Source organism: Schistocerca gregaria, chromosome 6 (assembly GCF_023897955.1).
Source record: "Schistocerca gregaria isolate iqSchGreg1 chromosome 6, iqSchGreg1.2, whole genome shotgun sequence".
In the NCBI taxonomy this organism is placed as follows: Eukaryota; Metazoa; Arthropoda; class Insecta; order Orthoptera; family Acrididae; genus Schistocerca; species Schistocerca gregaria.
In genome coordinates, this window is record NC_064925.1 from 284,559,227 (window position 1) to 284,571,340 (window position 12,114).

The 12,114-nt window shown below is 36.5% G+C and overlaps 1 protein-coding gene across 1 annotated transcript in view; it reads left to right on the plus strand.

Annotated features, from left to right (window-relative positions):
* Nucleotides 1-12,114, plus strand: part of LOC126278852 (uncharacterized) — a 399,775-nt gene that overhangs the window by 357,989 nt on the left and 29,672 nt on the right. The gene's annotated exons all lie outside the window — the stretch shown is intronic.

Below are 12,114 nucleotides of genomic sequence, written 5' to 3' on the forward strand. Positions count from 1 at the left end.
AGATTCTTTAAGGCTTGGCAACTTGAACAAATCTTCATTTCCAGCCAATATTGCAGAAGAAAACCATTCAGTGAGAACCATTGAGAACAACTTAAAAATTTTACATCTAGCAAAAAAAAAAGAAGCCACTATGAATATATTAGAAGAAAAACACACACACACACACACACACACACACACACACACACAAACACACCCCAATGAACCTTAATGAACAAGCAGAGTGAGCTAACACCCCTTTCCTGAAAAAATTCCAAAAATTATTTTCCACCCTCCAGAGCAAATAATATTAATACGCCTATCAGCAGGTCAAGTAGCAAATTTATAAGTTACTATAATTCTCATGATGCTAAATGTAAATAAATAATGTACAGTTTTACCTATACAGTACTAAAAAATGTGAACAACTTCATAATTAATGTAACAGTATCCACACAAAAACTCACAAAATCAATGTATCTCTGTACTAGTGTAAAAGGCGTTTCAATTGCATAAGTAAATACAGTGAAACCTCTATATAACATTTTTCAAGGGACCACAAATTCTGAACACTGTATAGAGGAAAACACTATAAAGAGGAAGGCTTCCAAATTATAATTATAGGGCGTTATTGAAGATCGGGATACCACTAATCAGCTTCGACATATGGTGCCATAGATGACATTTAAAATTTTCACAACACTGTAATATGATATTCATTGCAAATGATCAATGTATCAAATGATTAGTTTATTGTAATTAAAACATGGGGCCTGGTGGGTGGATGGGTGAAAGTAAATGGCGCCAAAAGATCGCAAGCAGAATGTGCGGCACATGTCACGTGACCAGGTCCTGCCGCTGACATATGAAACACGCTGAGCGCGGGCTTTCCAAGCCGGTGCAAACTGTGAATCCACAGAATGGAAATTGATGTGCCTACATCCAGTCACTTAAACATTATAAAAAGGTAAATAATTGACCAGGGTTCCAAAAATATGTGTTAGATGGAGGAAATTGTAATATAGAGGAAATGCAGTAAAGAGGAAAATTTAACATTGCTTATATGGGCTTTTAGTTGGGACTGAAAAAAACAGATGTAACATAGAGGAAAACATTATATGGAGGAATGTTGTAAAGAGGTTTCACTGTATATGATCTTTTTTCCAAACATAGGACATCTTCAAATGTTAAGATATATCGTAGCATCTTTGACACTCATATGTTTGAAAGCACTTTGTATGTATCAAAACATGCGGTGTGTGGTAGAAATCTATTGTGTGACAAATCTAAAGTGCTCAGTGAGAAAAATTTATGTCTGCAACAATAAGAATGCAGTGTGAATGTATTTGCATCTGTTGGGTGAATGTTATGAAAACAAACACTCCAAACCGACATTTCACGACAATTAAGGTGAAAAAAAAAGGCACCACATGTTGTAAGGAAAGCATGTAAACCATCTGAAGGTGAATCATAACGATTTGAAACCGGTAACGGTACCCTTCGAATAAAGGAACTGAAAGTGAATTTGTGGCTGGTTGCTGTCTCAACACCAACATTTGTCTTCAAATAACAGCCATGGTCTCCGGCCATGTCATTATATGACAAAATTGCATTATTGACCATATTTTCTGAACACCTGTGCACATTAATAATATCACTTTGTGTAAACAGCCTGTAATTTGTTATGGAGATGTTTTTCAAATGTCCTGAAATTAAAGTTGCCTGTTTACTTCTGATTTTCATTCTCAACTGATTTCATAATTGTCAACTCTAGACTAAGTTAAAGTAAGTTTTGCTTGTAGGAAAAATATATTTGACTTCCATGTAGAACTATTTAATGTTCTCACAGTTGCAAACTCTGATACTGGTTGGGAGGAAACAGAACCACCAGACTCTCTCTCTCTCTCTCTCTCTCTCTCTCTCTCTCTCTCTCTCTCTCTCTCTCTCTCTCTCTCTCTCTCTCTCTTTTCTCCCCCCCCCCCCCCCCACCTCCCTTCGGTGAACATATTTTCTCCAAGAATACAGAAAACTATTCTCAAACACCCAGCCTCTCCAATGTAGCACCAGTCCTGCTGGCAGAAAATCCATAAAACCCCCGTCTGAATGCTACATTTGGTCATCCCGACAATTGTCCAACTCAGATGATTAATAACTTGACCAGAGTTGCACAATTTCAGCACATGTTGTAGTCATGGGACCCTGCATACATCATAGGTTTAATTTGTTTTATCTTCTGTAACTCGATAGGGAATGAGATTCTTAGCCATCAGCTTCAGTTTTCGTCTAGTCTGTGTTTTACTGTCACCACGTCACCAGCTTCATACTTATAAAGCTTTCTTCTGATATCTGTTGAAGCTTAGCATATTCTTTCAGATTTCTGCAGATTTGTTCAAATGAATTAATAATTTCTTCTTGTAATAATTGTGTGATATGAAGATCAGTAAGTGTGTCTATCTTACCTCCTATTAAAAGGTAAAATGGTATGTTCCCAATACTTGCGTAGTGTGTTGCATACTTGGCACACCGACATGATGGTGTCACCTTATATTGTTCTGTAGCTTTATCAATTCTAATCTTAGCAGTGGTCATAGCCAGAGCTGAATTGATCCTCTGAATCAGTCCATTGGCTCTGAGGAGTCCTGTAATTAAAATGGGTCAATTTCTTTTATAATGCAGTCTGTCTGAATTCTTGAGAAGTAAAGCAAGTCCCTCTGTTGATAATCACTTGATCTGGATTCCCAAAATTGTTTTCTTGCAATTCCGTCTTACTAATTGCGTCTGTTATTTTGTAGTCTTTACAGGATATAGCTAGGTAAACTTGGTAATCATGTCAATGATACTTGCAACATTGTTGTATCCTTTGTGAGTGATAGAAACAGTCCAATATGATCAGTGTGATAAATTTGAGCCCTCATTTTCTTCTAATAAGGGATGAAGAAAACCTCCCTCCTCTCCTGATTTATTATTCAAAAATAAACATTTTACACAATTGGAGATCACTCATTTTACCTTGTCAGTCAGACCTGGTATATAATCTTGTTTTATGCCCTCCTCAGTTAGCTGAAGAGCTTAATACTCTTTATCATGCACAAGCTTGACTATTGCATGTTGTGTAGTGTGTGGTACCAATAAATTCTTTATCTTCATTGAAATTTGAAAGAATTTCATTTCTCATTATAAAGTTTTCATAAGGCTATTCTTTGAGAATACTCTAGATCGCTGCCAATCCATCGCCCTTCTCTTGAGATTTCTTGAAACTAGCTATTGAACGATCTTTGAAATCAAACATGACATTTATATGACGGCTTAAGGCATCTACATCTTCCATCCTAGAACCAGATTAATGTTTGATGGTGTGGGAGTACTCTTCAAAGTCTAAAACCCATCTTACTATTCTTGATGATAAGTCCTCCTTATAGTCTTTTGGAATGCAACACAGTTGGTTAAAATTTTATAATGTATTCCTAGTAAATATGCTTTGACTTTCTTTAATGTATTAGCTTCATGTTCCATGGATCATTTTGTGAGATGAAAACATTCATAAAGGTGTAAGTAATTTCTACCCATTAGCACATCACAAAAAAAGAAATTCTTACATGGAATAGGAGCAGTATTGAAGGAGAAAATTTATCAGTTTTTCTCCAGATTTTACTTTGTTGTGTGTCGGACATTTTATATCTATGACTTTCCAAATGAGAAAGTGCTAGTAGATAGGCACAATAAAAAAAACACACACAGACACACACACAAATGTCAAGCTTTCGCATCCCACGGTTGCTTCATCAGGACAGAGGGAAGGAGAGGGAAAGACGAAAGGATGTGGGTTTTAAGGAAGAGAGTAAGGAGTCATTCCAATCCCGGGAGCAGAGAGACTTGCCTTAGGGGGAGAAAGAGACAGGTATACACGCGCCCCCGCGCACACACACACACACACACACACACACACACACACACACACACACACACATCCATCCGCACATATACAGACACAGGCAGACATATGATATTAGAGGTAAGTCTTTCCGCTCCCGGGATTGGAATGACTCCTTACCCTCTCCCTCAAAACCCACATCCTTTCATCTTTCCCTCTCCTTCCCTCTTTCCTGATGAAGCAACCATGGGTTGCAAAAGCTTGAAATTTGTGTGTGTGTTTATTGTCTAACTACCAGTGCTTTCTTGTTTGGCAAGTCAAAGAATCTGTGTTTTTTAATATATTTTTCGCATGTGGAATGTTTCTTTCTATTTTAGACATGTTATATATCACTAGACAAGTGTCCAAAATTTGTAGTTCCAGTGTTCTGCACCTCTTTCTTTGCTGTAAAAAACCTTAATGTGGCATAATGAATGTCATTTTTTTTCTGGTTTACATATGTACACGATTGTTCCTTTTGAACTGTGGTGGATTATTTATAACAAACTTCATGAAGAGAGAAATATACTGTAAAGCAGTAGTCAGAATGCCAGACACTTGAACACTTTCTTAATAATAGGCTATTTTATATACCCGTCCCTAGAAACTAGACAAGTTTACCAATATTTAAAAATTACTTCATCATATCATCTTAGTGGATTGTGAAAAATGTTGTACCATTTTAAAGCTGCACTTTCCGTTAACTGCTGAAGGCGCACCATCGGCTTCTCGCACTAAGACTCTACGGTCTGTGGCATAATTCAGCTAGCTGTGCTAAATGCCTGTTGCTCGAGCCACCACCAGGGCCAGAATGGCCTACACTGCTCCGCCCGTCCTGTGCTGAATATTTCTGTTTCTCTGCAGATCAATTACTGCATAATCAAACTGAATTGTTAAAGCTATTTCCTGTCATCAAGAATTATATCCTGCTTGTAGTTGTTTTTACGTGATTTTTGTAGCTTATGTTGAAAGCTATGTGATTAGATTTACCTCAACAGTTTACTGTTCTTTCTTGCATACCTGTTTGACATATGCAATACTCTATGGGTTCCTCACTGTTCTTACCCAAAAACAAATAAAATTAGACATAGATTACAGATTATTGTATGTTGTTTTTGTAGTTCAAAATGTCTTGTTACATCGTTTATAGGAGAAAGTGACAAAGAGATCATCTTTCATATCGCACTGCAACATGGAATTTACTGTGAGGAACGGTAAGAACAGTTTTACTTCACTCCATTAAATTTGTTTTGTGGTGTCTTTGGAAATTTCACATGGCCTACTAGTTATTTCTTAGAATACAGCAAACTGAATGCTTAGTCATCCACAGTCGGATTCTGTACTTGTGATAGGTACACTGTGTTAAGTGTTCCATACAGGCACAGATGTAGGCATCCTTTGCAGATGGTAATCAATGCTGTTTTAATTTGGAATTGTCGGAAATGATTGTCTACCGTAGATCTTTTTTCTTGTGCCACACTTTTAATTGTTGCACATAAGTACTCACAGACTTTCCAGAATTTGAAAGCTGTGAAGTATCTGTCTTTTTGTTAGCACATGAAATTCACTCACGGTGAAGACCCAGTCATGAACTGTAAATTCAGGAATTAATTTTACACTTTTCACTTTCCATCCTTCTTTTTGATCTGGGCTTTGGACTGGCACTGGTGGTGATAAAAAATATTTTTATTTTGTTTTTTACTTTTTATAATTTTTTTTCATTGTGCAATCTACAGTGCTATGTGGTTTCTTAATTTTATCTGCAATGTTCCTGTCAGTCTTTTCCCGTGTAAACCATTTTTGTGTGGTGTTACTTGTCTGCATTCACACTTCCCTTTTGTCACACAAATTTATAGCAAGCATTGTATTACTACAAATAAATTGAATATCTCCTCATTTCAGTTTCTTCTGAAGTTTTGGCCTGTTGCATCTGCTCTTACAGACAGTACCGTGACTGTGAAGCCGAGAAATTGAGTGTTGGCTTGAGTACAAATTATTGAGATAGAGGGTATGTCCACGTTCTAAATAGGGTATATAAGTGTAGCCACTATGTCACCACTTTTCCCCAAATTGTGGAACTCAGTTTCTGTTGATGTCCCTATATGAACAATGTAATCTAATGCATAGCCAGTTGTATAATCACATAACACACGTTTTTATTCTGAATCTGCTCTATTTTGATGGAGTGAATTGTATGAAAGATAAGCCTCCTTTGAATAATAACAAATTTTCATCAATACAGAGTTCTGATGTGGATTAAATGCACAATGGAGAGCTGTAAGAAATTCATCAACAGTATTCCTAATTTTGAATAATTTGTCTCCTTCTGTATTGGTGGAGTTGTGACTGAAATGTAACATTCTCATAAGCAACAAAAAGCAAAATTTTGACATTATTTCACTATAAATTGGAGTGTTTAGAAGAATATCTGTGGTTCAGTATTTGCTTATCTTCAGTTTTTTTTCCATGCGAGACATCAGAACACAAACAGCTATGAAACAACATATTTCTTCATATACAGTATCTTTCCACTTTGATATTCGAGAATGCACTGATTCTGGATTAATCCCCTTGATGAATAAATAAAAACAGATTCTTAGCATCAGTTATATATTTATTCAGTTCTTCTGTAAAGAATGAAATAATAACTGTTAGAATACTTGGCTCATTCCGTATTTGACACATGTGCCTATAGTTTATCAGGAAATGCATGATGAACTGGCTGAAAATCGTTTTATTTCCAGTCAAATTTATCACTAAGACTTGATTTCTTTGTAGGCATTTCACTATCACTTTCTGGTTCTTAAGATTCGGAACAATTAATCCTAACTGTTGCTCCTTGTAAGAATCTCCATGGGATTTTCTCTGTCCAGGGACTGGGTGTTTGTGTTGTGCTCATTTTATCATCATCATGAATCTATATGATCTCCTCGTCAGTGCACCCATGTCGTCTTGCCATTTTTGTAAAATACAGCATGCAAAGGTCACTGTTGTAAATTTCGAAGAACAATGAATTGTAGTCTGAAGCATGGACTCGCAGCAGACAAAGAATGGAACTGCAAGCTAGCAGCCAGAAATGCGAAAGAATACCGAGACATGGGGCGAGAAGTCCGCTGTGCAACTTAGCTCGTCATCAGCACTCAAGTACCAGCACATCTTTACTCATCATCATCACCCAGGGGTCAGCAGACAGGTGTGATTTAGCTTGTCAACAGCATTTAGGGGAAAACAGCAGCAGCAACTAAACTCTTCATTAGCACCCAGGTTGCGACAGGCAGCACCATGAGTAAACTCATCAACAGCAATTGAAGGTTTAATTTGATGTGGTAAAAACTTAATTCAAATGCACAGCTTTGAGCTACAGTTACAAAAATCGCTTACGTGTTTTTAAGAATTTAGCAAAGTTGTCAATGTTGACTAGTATCTGCCTAGGAGTTGCATTCACAGGCAGAGTTCAGCAAGTATCAAATTCAACACAGTTATGGTCTTTTGGATATGGCACAGCCATTGGATTTGACCCAAAACATTCATTATCCTCATCTGCATCTGAAGACAAGCTGTCACAGCCTCATTTACTAAAAAAATAATCATGTTATATGAAACTATGACAATATGATGAAAAGAATGCCTATTTGTGTTATCTATTTTGATGGTCTATTTGGCTGAAAGCTTTGTTCGTTTTATTATGCTTATCTGTGACTCATCATATTCTCTATATGGTCAGTAGCAACTACCCTTTTCATAATATTGTCATCATTCCATCCAGGGTTTTCCGTGGTTTGATTATTTGAAACTACTACATTGCTTACAGAAAAAACACATTCAGCAGAAATGTGCGCACTGCACGCATTCAGAATCATCTGAAGCACTGTGTACGTTGTCCAGAATGCCACTGTTGTTCTGCATGTGTAAACCTTGACGTAATATGATTAAAAATGAGACAGCGATATAAGGAACACTGAGAACATAAAGACAGGTTTTAACACAAAATAAGATGCTGTACAAAATACTTCGTGCGAGCAATACATGCGTGTGGTTACTAAACATCGGTAAAATGTTAACACTGGCCAAACCTGTTAAAGTAACTTTGCAGTGATTTGCACTAATTTAAATGTAGTGACCTGTAAAACTTTAGAAATAAATATGAATTACTCCGGAAATTATTCCATATGACATTATTGAATGAAAATGTGCAGAATATATCAACTTGCTGATTTCTCTCTCCCCAAGTGTCGCAATTAATCTAAGTACATATGTGTATGAATTAAGTTGTTTTAGGGGCTCCAGAATGTATGTTTTTCAGTTTAAATCCTCACCAATATGAACACCTATAAATTTTGAAGCTTTCACCCTATTTATTATTTCCTCAACTAATGCTACAATTATTATTGTTGTTGTAATCCTATATGTCCAGAACTGATTTTTTTTTTTTTAACAGAATTTAGAGTGAGACCCTTCACAGGAAACCAGTCAATGATATTTTTAAGAACTTCATTTACCATTTCTTCTGTTTTTTGTATGTAAGCTAGGATTGATTACAGTACTAGTAAAAAAAAAAAAAAAAAAAACCAACTAAATCTGATCGTTGTATATTAGATGTGAGATCATTTACATATATGAGGAAAAATAGTGGAGTCACGATTGGGCGTTGGGGAGCACCGCATCCTTTCACTTAGCTGTGACATTATCCATTGATTGGCTGTATCATCAATCCCATGAAACTTCAGTATGTCTAGGAGAATAGATGTAGAATACTGTGATTCAGACAGTGAAATACCTTAGATGAGTGCAGAAAATACTAACCATCTTATTTACAATTTAATGCCTTAAAATATGGTGAATGAATATATTAATAGCATTATCTGTAGAGCAAACAGTCTCAAGTGCAACTGTGATTTGCTGATGGTATTAAAGTTGCTAAGGTGAGATATTATTATAGAATACATCACTTTCTCAAAACACTTTCGAAAATGGTGTCAGCATTGAAACAGGCCAGTAGTTGCTGACATCCACACTTTCAGTATTTTTAAGAAATGATTATTAAATATATTTGCTACCCGTGACTCATTATTTATAGTCCTTTCATTCAGTTAAATAATGATTATAATGCTGTTTTGTGACTGTCTTGTCTCATTTCAATACATTCCATATGACCTTAAGTATGTTATCAGAATTACTGATTTCTGAAATTATGTGCATGTTACTTGATATTTCTGAATAACCTTCTTAATAATGTTGAGAAGTCCCTGTAGTGTGCAGCTACTGCAGGATCTCTTTGTTCTTGCTACCAAATTTTCTTTTCACAGAATATTTTAATCCCTCTAGTGATCTGTGGTTTTAACAATAGCTAAAACTTCAAGATATTTTTCCTTTTGTGATATTTTTTCGTTTTCATTCATATACAGGATTGGATGGAACTTGTCATCTGATATTTTTTGTAATAACTAGAGTCTGGAGTTTATGTAATTTCAGATTAATAAACATGTAATCCAAATTGTTGAAATAAATAAATAACTATGTAGTGAAGCAATTATATGAAAAATTGTGAATTCTAGTTTTTGCTAGGAAATAAAAGTTCACAGTTAGGTTATCAAGTATCTTACGATGATTCTTACTCAATTCACTTCTGCTACAGAGTACTGAATAAGTTGTGTTCTGTTCAAGCTTTTAAATCACATTGGAACGGAATGCAGAACTGACTTTCCCAAATGTTCTGTTGTCATGCACAATCTTTTGTTTGAAAATATGTTAATTTATAAATAGGGAAAGACCTCTCAGCTTTGCCAGAACTCAGTGGTACATGTTTGTATAGAGGTATTCTGCTGAGAATAATTGAAATAACAGCATCAAATAAGCAAGGTAAAACAACTAGATTTTAGTATCCTGGGTTCGTACTGAAAAGTGCACCATCCACTTCATCTGGTGCAACACTGACCTTCCACTATTGCCACAGACTGTCAGAGACATACTTGAAGTCTCTAGTTTGTTGATAATTTCAAGAAGCCAGTTGAAGTTATTTGCAATATATGGAAGAGAATTGAGCTTTTTGGATTGTTGAATGTTCATTCGCAGGCAGTGCAGGATCAGAAGGAAAGTTCTCCATGGCTGACTTCACAGCTGTAATGTGCTTACTGTAGGAAACCACAGCTTCAATCCATGTTGCCCAGCTTGTTTTCACAGGCTCTAGAGACAGAGGTACATCAGGTAGTTGCTGCTTATAGCATTGTACACGATACGGCCATTTCAAAAACAGCTTCTTCATTGCTGATATCAGTGTATTTACATCTGATAGTTGATGTCTGTCTCTGCCTCTCATTGCAATGCATGAGCCATACATGTAACATGCACTAAGTTCAAATCGAATACTTTCAAGTGATTTCCTCACTTTCAACATCTGTGGAGCTGCATCTAGTTGCATCAGTAAGGCCCTCTCTTCTTTGTCGCCATCTGACCATAGTACCTAAAGTACATCTTTCATGAAGGTAGCATATGTTGAACTATTTGGTGCCTCTAGTGATTGACAAAAATTAAATATGGTTTAGATGCAGCTTGGTAGTCAAATTTCCCCACAGTTGGATTAGTGATGAAATAGCACACAGCAACTGTCGTCTCATAAGCAGGAATCCATATAGAGGTGTGTGTGTGTGTGTGTGTGTGTGTGTGTGTGTGTGTGTGTGTGTGTGTGTGTAATATATCAACATAATAAAGATTCAGGAAATTGTTCCTGAGACTGGCTTATAGGGAATGTTGCTGTTGCAGTGTTTCTGTAAGAAATGTTTAGATTCAGGTACCAGTAGTTTGTTTCATGTTGTGTACAACCAATGCAAAACACAATTCCCTATGAAATTCACTATTAGATGATACAGGCTGTCCCTGCAGCTGGCTAAGTAGCAATCAATGGAGTGGCATCATGCAAATTCACCGAAGTGGGGGGGGAATTCAAAACCACTCCTGCTGGAAAAGTTATGGCTATGGTGTTTTTCGATTCCGAAGGACTCTTGCTTGTGGACATCATGCCAAGTGGAACCACCATAAATTCTGATGCATATGTGAAGACACTGAAGAAACATCAAGCTTGACTGAATCATGTTTGACCACATCAACAAAAGCAGGACGTTTTGCTGTTGCACGACAATGCACGGCCACATGTCAGTCAAAAAACCATTTTGTGATTGCTTTGATCATAAAACTCAGATGGATAACACTGAAACACCCGCCTTACAGTCCTGACCTGGCTCCATTTGGGGCGCTGGTTCCAGGATGGCGTAAGGCAGTTGAGAAGGATGGAAATTATGTGGAGAAATGAAAATATTGTTCCAAAAGGATGTATCTACACACTTAAAACTTTCAAACATGTAGGAGAAAAGATGGGGAAAAAAATAGTGTGCATTTCTTTTGGAGTGACCCTCATAGTATGAGACAATATTGAAGCAGTACAAAAATCCCAAACAGATTTAAAATAATCTGCACAGAAAAAAGGGTTTGCAAACTGTCAGGGATTATCAAGAGTTTCACTACTCAAATAAACCCAGTATTATAGCAAAATACTTTGCTGAAAGTTTATGGTTGTGGCAGATGCTTGTAATGGCCCTATTGGATAGTGGTAAACAATTAAAACAGCAAATATCTAGAGAATCTTTGTTATTAGAAATGTTTAACATTTTACATTGATACTGGAGAGAGAGTTACCGTGAAGCTTTTTTAATTTAAAACAACAAAATAACCTTGAAGATAATCAGTTTATTTCTTCAGCCACTTCTGTTTTAAACAAGGCTATATGTTGAAATTATCATGCCATCATCATCAGATGAATTAAGATTTTTACGTCCACCTACCAATGATTACATGACTATCAAAATCTTCTTCCTATGCGTTTGTCCTGCAATGTAGCGGGTTCCACTCTTTCAGCGCTATCTCCACTTTATTAGATCATATGCTTGGTCGGGGTCCTGCTATCGTGAAGGTTATATGGAAGGCACTGGAATATCAGGTGTCTTTGAGAGAAGGATACTATGAAGAACTGTTGCCACAGCGTGTGAAAGAGGAAGATGGAAAGGGGTACAGTCATGAGCTGTAGTGTGTATATAAATGTATACTTTTAAAAGAATAGTGAAATCAACCAGACTTTGTTGGGTGGGGCATATTACATGAATGTGTGATACGGAAGTAACTAAAAGGAGTTGCAGTAGTCGGAGAGGACTGAGTCAACCAAGGACCATATGGAC